Consider the following 10,919-nt stretch of genomic DNA (forward strand, 5'->3'; position numbering starts at 1 on the left):
TACTTCACGGCCCCAGGACCTGTTATCAAGCCCAGAGCAGGTCCTAAGCTTTCCAACGCCACCTCGTGCGCCCCGCTAGCATGCCCAGAAGCCGATCAGGGGACCCCGAAAGCTCAAAAAGAACCAGCCCTCCTAAAGAATGATCTGCCTGGATCAGCTTTCTGGGGCCTCAGACCCCACAACTCCCGAGGGGAAGGTGCCAGCAACCCCAAATTTTGCACACACGTTCTTCAGACTGCTACCTAAAAGGGGCTACCTCATTGGGGCCCCTGAACACAGAGGAATTGGCAATCAGGGGGTCATAGCGTGCTCCCCACGACTAAAATCATCATCTGTCTACATGATATAAAGGGTAAAAAAATTCCAGGGGAGTACTTCACGGCCCCAGGACCTGTTATCAAGCCCAGAGCAGGTCCTAAGCTTATCAACGCCACCTCGTGCGCCCCGCTAGCATGCCCAGAAGCCGATCAGGGGACCCCGAAAGCTCAAAAAGAACCAGCCCTCCTAAAGAATGATCTGCCTGGATCAGCTTTCTGGGGCCTCAGACCACACAACTCCCGAGGGGAAGGTGCCAGCAACCCCAAATTTTGCACACACGTTCTTCAGACTGCTACCTAAAAGGGGATACCTCAATGGGACCCCTGAACACAGAGAAATTGGCAATCAGGGGGTCATAGCGTGCTCCCCCCGGCTAAAAACATCATCTGTCTACATGCTATAAAGGGTAAAAAAATTCCAGGGGAGTACTTCACGGCCCCATGACCAATTATCAAGCCCAGAGCAGGTCCTAAGCTTTCCAACGCCACCTTGTGCGCCCCGCTAGCATGCCCAGAAGCCGATCAGGGGACCCCGAAAGCTCAAAAAGAACCAGCCCTCCTAAAGAATGATCTGTCTGGATCAGCTTTCTGGGGCCTCAGACCCCACAACTCCCGAGGGGAAGGTGCCAGCAACCCCAAATTTTGCACACACATTCTTCAGACTGATACCTAAAAGGGGCTACCTCAATGGGGCCCCTGAACACAGAGGAATTGGCAATCAGGGGGTCATAGCTTGCTCGCCCCGGCTAAAAGCATCATCTGTCTACATGCTATAAAGGGTAAAAAAATTCCAGGGGAGTACTTCACGGCCCCAGGACCTGTTATCAATCCCAGAGCAGGTCCTAAGCTTTCCAACGCCACCTCGTGCGCCCCGCTAGCATGCCCAGAAGCCGATCAGAGGACCCCGAAAGCGCAAAAAGAACCAGCCCTCCTAAAGAATGATCTGCCTGGATCAGCTTTCTGGGGCCTCAGACCCCACAACTCCCGAGGGGAAGGTGCCAGCAACCCCAAATTTTGCACACACCTTCTTCAGACTGCTACCTAAAAGGGGCTACCTCAATGGGGCCCCTGAACACAGAGAAATTGGCAATCAGGGGGTCATAGCGTGCTCCCCCCGGCTAAAATCATCATCTGTCTACATGCTATAAAGGGTAAAAAAATTCCAGGGGAGTACTTCACGGCCCCAGGACCTGTTATCAAGCCCAGAGCAGGTCCTAAACTTTCCAATGCCACCTCGAGCGCCCCGCTAGCATGCCCAGAAGCCGATCAGGGGACCCCGAAAGCTCAAAAAGAACCAGCCCTCCTAAAGAATGATCTGCCTGGATCAGCTTTCTGGGGCCTCAGACCCCACAACTCCCGAGGGGAAGGTGCCAGCAACCCCAAATTTGGCACACACGTTCTTCAGACTGCTACCGAAAAAGGGGCTACCTCAATGGGGCCCCTGAACACAGAGGAATTGGCAATCAGGGGGTCATAGCGTGCTCACCCCGGCTAAAATCATCATCTGTCTACATGCTATAAAGGGTAAAAAAATTCCAGGGAAGTACTTCACGGCCCCAGGACCTGTTATCAAGCCCAGAGCAGGTCCTAAGCTTTCCAACGCCACCTCGTGCGCCCCGCTAGCATGCCCAGAAGCCGATCAGGGGACCCCGAAAGCGCAAAAAGAACCAGCCCTCCTAAAGTATGATCTGCCTGGATCAGCTTTCTGGGGCCTCAGACCCCACAACTCCCGAGGGGAAGGAGCCAGCAACCCCAAATTTTGCACACACGTTCTTCACACTGCTACCTAAAATGGGGTACCTCAATGGGGCCCCTGAACACAGAGAAATTGGCAATCAGGGGGTCATAGCGTGCTCCCCCCGGCTAAAATCATCATCTGTCTACATGCTATAAAGGGTAAAAAAATTCCAGGGGAGTACTTCACGGCCACAGGACCTGTTATCAAGCCCAGAGCAGGTCCTAAGCTTTCCAACGCCACCTCGTGTGCGCCGCTAGCATGCCCAGAAGCCGATCAGGGGACCCCGAAAGCTCAAAAAGAACCAGCCCTACTAAAGAATGATCTGCCTGGATCAGCTTTCTGGGGCCTCAGACCCCACAACTCCCGAGGGGAAGGTGCCAGCAACCCCAAATTTTGCACACACGTTCTTCAGACTGCTACCTAAAAGGGGATACCTCAATGCGGCCCCTGAACACAGAGAAATTAGCAATCAGGGGGTCAAAGCGTGCTCCCCCCGGCTAAAATCATCATCTGTCAACATGCTATAAAGGGTAAAAAAATTCCAGGGGAGTACTTCACGGCCCCAGGACCTATTATTAAGCCCAGAGCAGGTCCTAAGCTTTCCAACGCCACCTCGTGCGCCCCGCTAGCATGCCCAGAAGCCGATCAGGGGACCCCGAAAGCTCAAAAAGAACCATCCCTCCTAAAGAATGATCTGCCTGGATCAGCTTTCTGGGGCCTCAGACCCCACAACTCCCGAGGGGAAGGTGCCAGCAACCCCAAATTTTGCACACACGTTCTTCAGACTGCTACCTAATAGGGGCTACCTCAATGGGGCCCCTGAACACAGAGGAATTGGCAATCAGGGGGTCATAGCGTGCTCGCCCCGGCTAAAATCATCATCTGTCTACATGCTATAAAGGGTAAAAAAATTCCAGGGGAGTACTTCACGGCCCCAGGACCTGTTATCAAGCCCAGAGCAGGTCCTAAGCTTTCCAACGCCACCTCGTGCGCCCCGCTAGCATGCCCAGAAGCCGATCAGGGGACCCCGAAAGCTCAAAAAGAACCAGCCCTCCTAAAGAATGATCTGCCTGGATCAGCTTTCTGGGGCCTCAGACCCCACAACTCCCGAGGGGAAGGTGCCAGCAACCCCAAATTTTGCACACACGTTCTTCAGACTGCTACCTAAAAGGGGCTACCTCAATGGGGCCCCTGAACACAGAGGAATTGGCAATCAGGGGGTCATAGCGTGCTCCCCCCGGCTAAAATCATCATCTGTCTACATGCTATAAAGGGTAAAAAAATTCCAGGGGAGTACTTCACGGCCCCAGGACCTGTTATCAAGCCTAGAGCAGGTCCTAAACTTTCCAACGCCACCTCGAGCGCCCCGCTAGCATGCCCAGAAGCCGATCAGGGGACCCCGAAAGCTCAAAAAGAACCAGCCCTCCTAAAGAATGATCTGCCTGGATCAGCTTTCTGGGGCCTCAGACCCCACAACTCCCGAGGGGAAGGTGCCAGCAACCCCAAATTTGGCACACACGTTCTTCAGACTGCTACCTAAAAGGGGCTACCTCAATGGGGCCCCTGAACACAGAGGAATTGGCAATCAGGGGGTCATAGCGTGCTCCCCCCCGGCTAAAATCATCATCTGTCTACATGATATAAAGGGTAAAAAAATTCTAGGGGAGTACTTCACGACCCCAGGACCTGTTATCAAGCCCAGAGCAGGTCCTAAGCTTTCCAACGCCACCTCGTGCGCCCCGCTAGCATGCCCAGAAGCCGATCAGGGGACCCCGAAAGCTCAAAAAGAACCAGCCCTCCTAAAGAATGATCTGCCTGGATCAGCTTTCTGGGGCCTCAGACCCCACAACTCCCGAGGGGAAGGTGCCAGCAACCCCAAATTTTGCACACACGTTCTTCAGACTGCTACCTAAAAGGGGCTACCTCAATGGGGCCCCTGAAAACAGAGGAATTGGCAATCAGGGGGTCATAGCGTGCTCCCCCCGGCTAAAATCATCATCTGTCTACATGCTATAAAGGGTAAAAAAATTCCAGGGGAGTACTTCACGGCCCCAGTATCTGTTATCAAGCCCAGAGCAGGTCCTAATCCTTCCAACGCCACCTCGTGTGCGCCGCTAGCATGCCCAGAAGCCGATCAGGGGACCCCGAAAGCTCAAAAAGAACCAGCCCTCCTAAAGAATGATCTGCCTGGATCAGCATTCTGGGGCCTCAGACCCCACAACTCCCGAGGGGAAGGTGCCAGCAACCCCAAATTTTGCACACACGTTCTTCAGACTGCTACCTAAAAGGGGATACCTCAATGGGGCCCCTGAACACAGAGAAATTGGCAATCAGGGGGTCAAAGCGTGCTCCCCCCGGCTAAAATCATCATCTGTCAACATGCTATAAAGGGTAAAAAAATTCCAGGGGAGTACTTCACGGCCCCAGGACCTATTATCAAGCCCAGAGCAGGTCCTAAGCTTTCCAACGCCACCTCGTGCGCCCCGCTAGCATGCCCAGAAGCCGATCAGGGGACCCCGAAAGCTCAAAAAGAACCATCCCTCCTAAAGAATGATCTGCCTGGATCAGCTTTCTGGGGCCTCAGACCCCACAACTCCCGAGGGGAAGGTGCCAGCAACCCCAAATTTTGCACACACGTTCTTCAGACTGCTACCTAATAGGGGCTACCTCAATGGGGCCCCTGAACACAGAGGAATTGGCAATCAGGGGGTCAAAGCGTGCTCGCCCCGGCTAAAATCATCATCTGTCTACATGCTATAAAGGGTAAAAAAATTCCAGGAGAGTACTTCACGGCCCCAGGACCTGTTATCAAGCCCAGAGCAGGTCCTAAGCTTTCCAACGCCACCTCGTGCGCCCCGCTAGCATGCCCAGAAGCCGATCAGGGGACCCCGAAAGCTCAAAAAGAACCAGCCCTCCTAAAGAATGATCTGCCTGGATCAGCTTTCTGGGGCCTCAGACCCCACAACTCCCGAGGGGAAGGTGCCAGCAACCCCAAATTTTGCACACACGTTCTTCAGACTGCTACCTAAAAGGGGCTACCTCAAAGGGGCCCCTGAACACAGAGGAATTGGCAATCAGGGGGTCATAGCGTGCTCCCCCCGGCTAAAATCATCATCTGTCTACATGATATAAAGGGTAAAAAAATTCCAGGGGAGTACTTCACGGCCCCAGGACCTGTTATCAAGCCCAGAGCAGATCCTAAGCTTTCCAACGCCACCTCGTGCGCCCCGCTAGCATGCCCAGAAGCCGATCAGGGGACCCCGAAAGCTCAAAAAGAACCAGCCCTCCTAAAGAATGATCTGCCTGGATCAGCTTTCTGGGGCCTCAGACCCCACAACTCCCGAGGGGAAGGTGTCAGCAACCCCAAATTTTGCGTACACGTTCTTCAGACTGCTACCTAAAAGGGGATACCTCAATGGGGCCCCTGAACACAGAGAAATTGGCAATCAGGGGGTCATAGCGTGCTCCCCCCGGCTAAAAACATCATCTGTCTACATGATATAAAGGGTAAAAAAATTCCAGGGGAGTAATTCACGTCCCCAGTACCTGTTATCAAGCCCAGAGCAGGTCCTAAGCTTTCCAACGCCACCTCCTGCGCCCCGCTAGCATGCCCAGAAGCCGATCAGAGGACCCCGAAAGCCCAAAAAGAACCAGCCCTCCTAAAGAATGATCTGCCTGGATCAGCTTTCTGGGGCCTCAGACCCCACAACTCCCGAGGGGAAGGTGCCAGCAACCCCAAATTTTGCACACACGTTCTTCAGACTGCTACCTAAAAGGGGCTACCTCAATGGGGCCCCTGAACACAGAGAAATTGGCAATCAGGGGGTCATAGCGTGCTCCCCCCGGCTAAAATCATCATCTATCTACATGCTATAAAGGGTAAAAAAATTCCAGGGGAGTACTTCACGGCCCCAGGACCTGTTATAAAGCCCAGAGCAGGTCCTAAGCTTTCCAACGCCACCTCGTGCGCCCCGCTAGCATGCCCAGAAGCCGATCAGGGGACCCCGAAAGCTCAAAAAGAACCAGCCCTCCTAAAGAATGATCTGCCAGGATCAGCTTTCTGGGGCCTCAGACCCCACAACTCCCGAGGGGAAGGTGCCAGCAACCCCAAATTTGGCACACACGTTCTTCAGACTGCTACCTAAAAGGGGCTACCTCAATGGGGCCCCTGAACACAGAGGAATTGGCAATCAGGGGGTCATAGCATGCTCCCCCCCGGCTAAAATCATCATCTGTCTACATGCTATAAAGGGTAAAAAAATTCCAGGGGAGTACTTCACGACCCCAGGACCTGTTATCAAGCCCAGAGCAGGTCCTAAGCTTTCCAACGCCACCTCGTGCGCCCCGCTAGCATGCCCAGAAGCCGATCAGGGGACCCCGAAAGCTCAAAAAGAACCAGCCCTCCTAAAGAATGATCTGCCTGGATCAGCTTTCTGGGGCCTCAGACCCCACAACTCCCGAGGGGAAGGTGCCAGCAACCCCAAATTTTGCACACACGTTCTTCAGACTGCTACCTAAAAGGGGCTACCTCAATGGGGCCCCTGAACACAGAGGAATTGGCAATCAGGGGGTCATAGCGTGCTCCCCCCGGCTAAAATCATCATCTGTCTACATGCTATAAAGGGTAAAAAAATTCCAGGGGAGTACTTCACGGCCCCAGGACCTGTTATCAAGCCCAGAGCAGGTCCTAAGCTTTCCAACGCCACCTCGTGAGCCCCGCTAGCATGCCCAGAAGCCGATCAGAGGACCCCGAAAGCTCAAAAAGAACCAGCCCGCCTAAAGAATGATATGCCTGGATCAGCTTTCTGGGGCCTCAGACCCCACAACTCCCGAGGGGAAGGTGCCAGCAACCCCAAATTTTGCACAAACGTTCTTCAGACTGCTACCTAAAAGGGGCTACCTCAATGGGGCCCCTGAACACAGAGAAATTGGCAATCAGGGGGTCATAGCGTGCTCCCCCCGGCTAAAATCATCATCTGTCAACATGCTATAAAGGGTAAAAAAATTCCAGGGGAGTACTTCACGGCCCCAGGACCTGTTATCAAGCCCAGAGCAGGTCCTAAGCTTTCCAACGCCACCTCGTGCGCCCCGCTAGCATGCCCAGAAGCCGATCAGGGGACCCCGAAAGCGCAAAAAGAACCAGCCCTCCTAAAGTATGATCTGCCTGGATCAGCTTTCTGGGGCCTCAGACCCCACAACTCCCGAGGGGAAGGTGCCAGCAGCCCCAAATTTTGCACACACGTTCTTCAGACTGCTACCTAAAAGGGGCTACCTCAATGGGGCCCCTGAACACAGAGGAATTGGCAATCAGAGGGTCATAGCGTGCTCCCCCCGGCTAAAATCATCATCTGTCTACATGCTATAAAGGGTAAAAAAATTCCAGGGGAGTACTTCACGGCCCCAGGACCTGTTATCAAGCCCAGAGCAGGTCCTAAGCTTTCCAACGCCACCTCGTGCGCCCCGCTAGCATGCCCAGAAGCCGATCAGGGGACCCCGAAAGCTCAAAAAGAACCAGCCCTCCTAAAGATTGATCTGCCTGGATCAGCTTTCTGGGGCCTCAGACCCCACAACTCCCGAGGGGAAAGTGCCAGCAACCCCAAATTTTGCAAACACGTTCTTCAGACTGCTACCTAAAAGGGGGTACCTCAATGGGGCCCCTGAACACAGAGGAATTGGCAATCAGGGGGTCATAGCGAGCTCCCCCCGGCTAAAATCATCATCTGTCTACATGCTATAAAGGGTAAAAAAATTCCAGGGGAGTACTTCACGGCCCCAGGACCTGTTATCAAGCCCAGAGCAGGTCCTAAGCTTTCCAACGCCACCTCGTGCGCCCCGCTAGCATGCCCAGAAGCCGATCAGGGGACCCCGAAAGCGCAAAAAGAACCAGCCCTCCTAAAGAATGATCTGCCTGGATCAGCTTTCTGGGGCCTCAGACCCCACAACTTCCGAGGGGAAGGTGCCAGCAACCCCAAATTTTGCACACACGTTCTTCAGACTGCTACCTAAAAGGGGCTACCTCAATGGGGACCCTGAACACAGAGGAATTGGCAATCAGGGGGTCATAGCGTGCTCGCCCCGGCTAAAATCATCATATGTCTACATGCTATAAAGGGTAAAAAAATTCCAGGGCAGTACTTCACGGCCCCAGGACCTGTTATCAAGCCCAGAGCAGGTCCTAAACTTTCCAACGCCACCTCGTGCGTCCCGCTAGCATGCCCAGAAGCCGATCAGAGGACCCCGAAAGCGCAAAAAGAACCAGCCCTCCTAAAGAATGGTCTGCCTGGATCAGCTTTCTGGGGCCTCAGACCCCACAACTCCCGAGGGGAAGGTGCCAGCAACCCCAAATTTTGCACACACGTTCTTCAGCCTGCTACCTAAAAGGGGCTACCTCAATGGGGCCCCTGAACACAGAGGAATTGGCAATCAGGGGGTCATAGCGTGCTCCCCCCGGCTAAAATCATCATCTGTCTACATGCTATAAAGGGTAAAAAAATTCCAGGGGAGTACTTCACGGCCCCAGGACCTGTTATCAAGCCCAGAGCAGGTCCTAAGCTTTCCAACGCCACCTCGTGCGCCCCGCTAGCATGCCCAGAAGCCGATCAGGGGACCCCGAAAGCGCAAAAAGAACCAGCCCTCCTAAAGTATGATTTGCCTGGATCAGCTTTCTGGGGCCTCAGACCCCACAACTCCCGAGGGGAAGGTGCCAGCAACCCCAAATTTTGCACACACGTTCTTCAGACTGCTACCTAAAAGGATCTACCTCACTGGGGCCCCTGAACACAGAGGAATTGGCAATCAGGGGGTCATAGAGTGCTCCCCCCGGCTAAAATCATCATCTGTCTACCTGCTATAAAGGGTAAAAAAATTCCAGGGGAGTACTTCACGGCCCCAGGACCTCTTATCAACCCCAGAGCAGGTCCTAAGCTTTCCAACGCCACCTCGTGCGCCCCGCTAGCATGCCCAGAAGCCGATCAGGGGACCCCGAAAGCTCAATAAGAACCAGCCCTCCTAAAGAATGATCTGCCTGGATCAGCTTTCTGGGACCTCAGACCCCACAACTCCCGAGGGGAAGGTGCCAGCAACCCCAAATTTGGCACACACGTTCTTCAGACTGCTACCTAAAAGGGGATACCTTAATGGGGCCCCTGAACACAGAGGAATTGGCAATCAGGGGGTCATAGCGTGCTCCCCCCGGATAAAATCATCATCTGTCTACATGCTATAAAGGGTAAAAAAATTCCAGGGGAGTACTTCACGGCCCCAGGACCTGTTATCAAGCCCAGAGCAGGTCCTAAGCTTTCCAACGCCACTTCGTGCGCCCCGCTAGCATGCCCAGAAGCCGATCAGGGGACCCCGAAAGCTCAAAAAGAACCAGCCCTCCTAAAGAATGATCTGCCTGGATCAACTTTCTGGGGCCTCAGACCCCACAACTCCCGAGGGGAAGGTGCCAGCAACCCCAAATTTTGCACACACGTTCTTCAGACTGCTACCTAAAAGGGGATACCTCAATGGGGCCCCTGAACACAGAGAAATTGGCAATCAGGGGGTCATAGCGTGCTCCCCCCGGCTAAAATCATCATCTGTCTACGTGCTATAAAGGGTAAAAAAATTCCAGGGGAGTACTTCACGGCCCCAGGACCTGTTATCAAGCCCAGAGCAGGTCCTAAGCTTTCCAACGCCACCTCGTGCGCCCCGCTAGCATGCCCAGAAGCCGATCAGGGGACCCCGAAAGCTCAAAAAGAACCAGCCCTCCTAAAGAATGATCTGCCTGGATCAGCTTTCTGGGGCCTCAGACCACACAACTCCCGAGGGGAAGGTGCCAGCAACCCCAAATTTTGCACACACGTTCTTCAGACTGCTACCTAAAAGGGGCTACCTCAATGGGGCCCCTGAACACAGAGGAATTGGCAATCAGGGGGTCATAGCGTGCTCCCCACGACTAAAATCATCATCTGTCTACATGATATAAAGGGTAAAAAAATTCCAGGGGAGTACTTCACGGCCCCAGGACCTGTTATCAAGCCCAGAGCAGGTCTTAAGCTTTCCAACGCCACCTCGTGCGCCCCGCTAGCATGCCCAGAAGCCGATCAGGGGACCCCGAAAGCTCAAAAAGAACCAGCCCTCCTAAAGAATGATCTGCTTGGATCAGCTTTCTGGGGCCTCAGACCCCACAACTCCCGAGGGGAAAGTGTAAGCAACCCCAAATTTTGCGTACACGTTCTTCAGACTGCTACCTAAAAGGGGATACCTCAATGGGGCCCCTGAACACAGAGAAATTGACAATCAGGGGGTCATAGCGTGCTCCCCCCGGCTAAAATCATCATCTGTCTACATGCTATAAAGGGTAAAAAAATTCCAGGGGAGTACTTCACGGCCCCAGGACCTTTTATCAACCCAAGAGCAGGTCCTAAGCTTTCCAACGCCACCTTGTGCGCCCCGCTAGCATGCCCAGAAGCCGATCAGGGGACCCCGAAAGCTCAAAAAGAACCAGCCCTCCTAAAGAATGATCTGTCTGGATCAGCTTTCTGGGGCCTCAGACCCCACAACTCCCGAGGGGAAGGTGCCAGCAACCCCAAATTTTGCAAACACGTTCTTCAGACTGCTACCTAAAAGGGGCTACCTCTATGGGGCCCCTGAACACAGAGGAATTGGCAATCAGGGGGTCATAGCGTGCTTCCCCCCGGCTAAAATCATCATCTGTCTACATGCTATAAAGGGTAAAAAAATTCCAGGGGTGTACTTCACGGCCCCAGGACCTGTTATCAAGCCCAGAGCAGGTCCTAAGCTTTCCAACGCCACCTCGTGTGCCCCGCTAGCATGCCCAGAAGCCGATCAGGGGACCCCGAAAGCTCAAAAAGAACCAG

Source organism: Dendrobates tinctorius, unplaced genomic scaffold, assembly GCF_039654945.1.
Source record: "Dendrobates tinctorius isolate UK_male_01 unplaced genomic scaffold, ASM3965494v1 ptg000122l, whole genome shotgun sequence".
Lineage (NCBI taxonomy): Eukaryota > Metazoa > Chordata > Amphibia > Anura > Dendrobatidae > Dendrobates > Dendrobates tinctorius.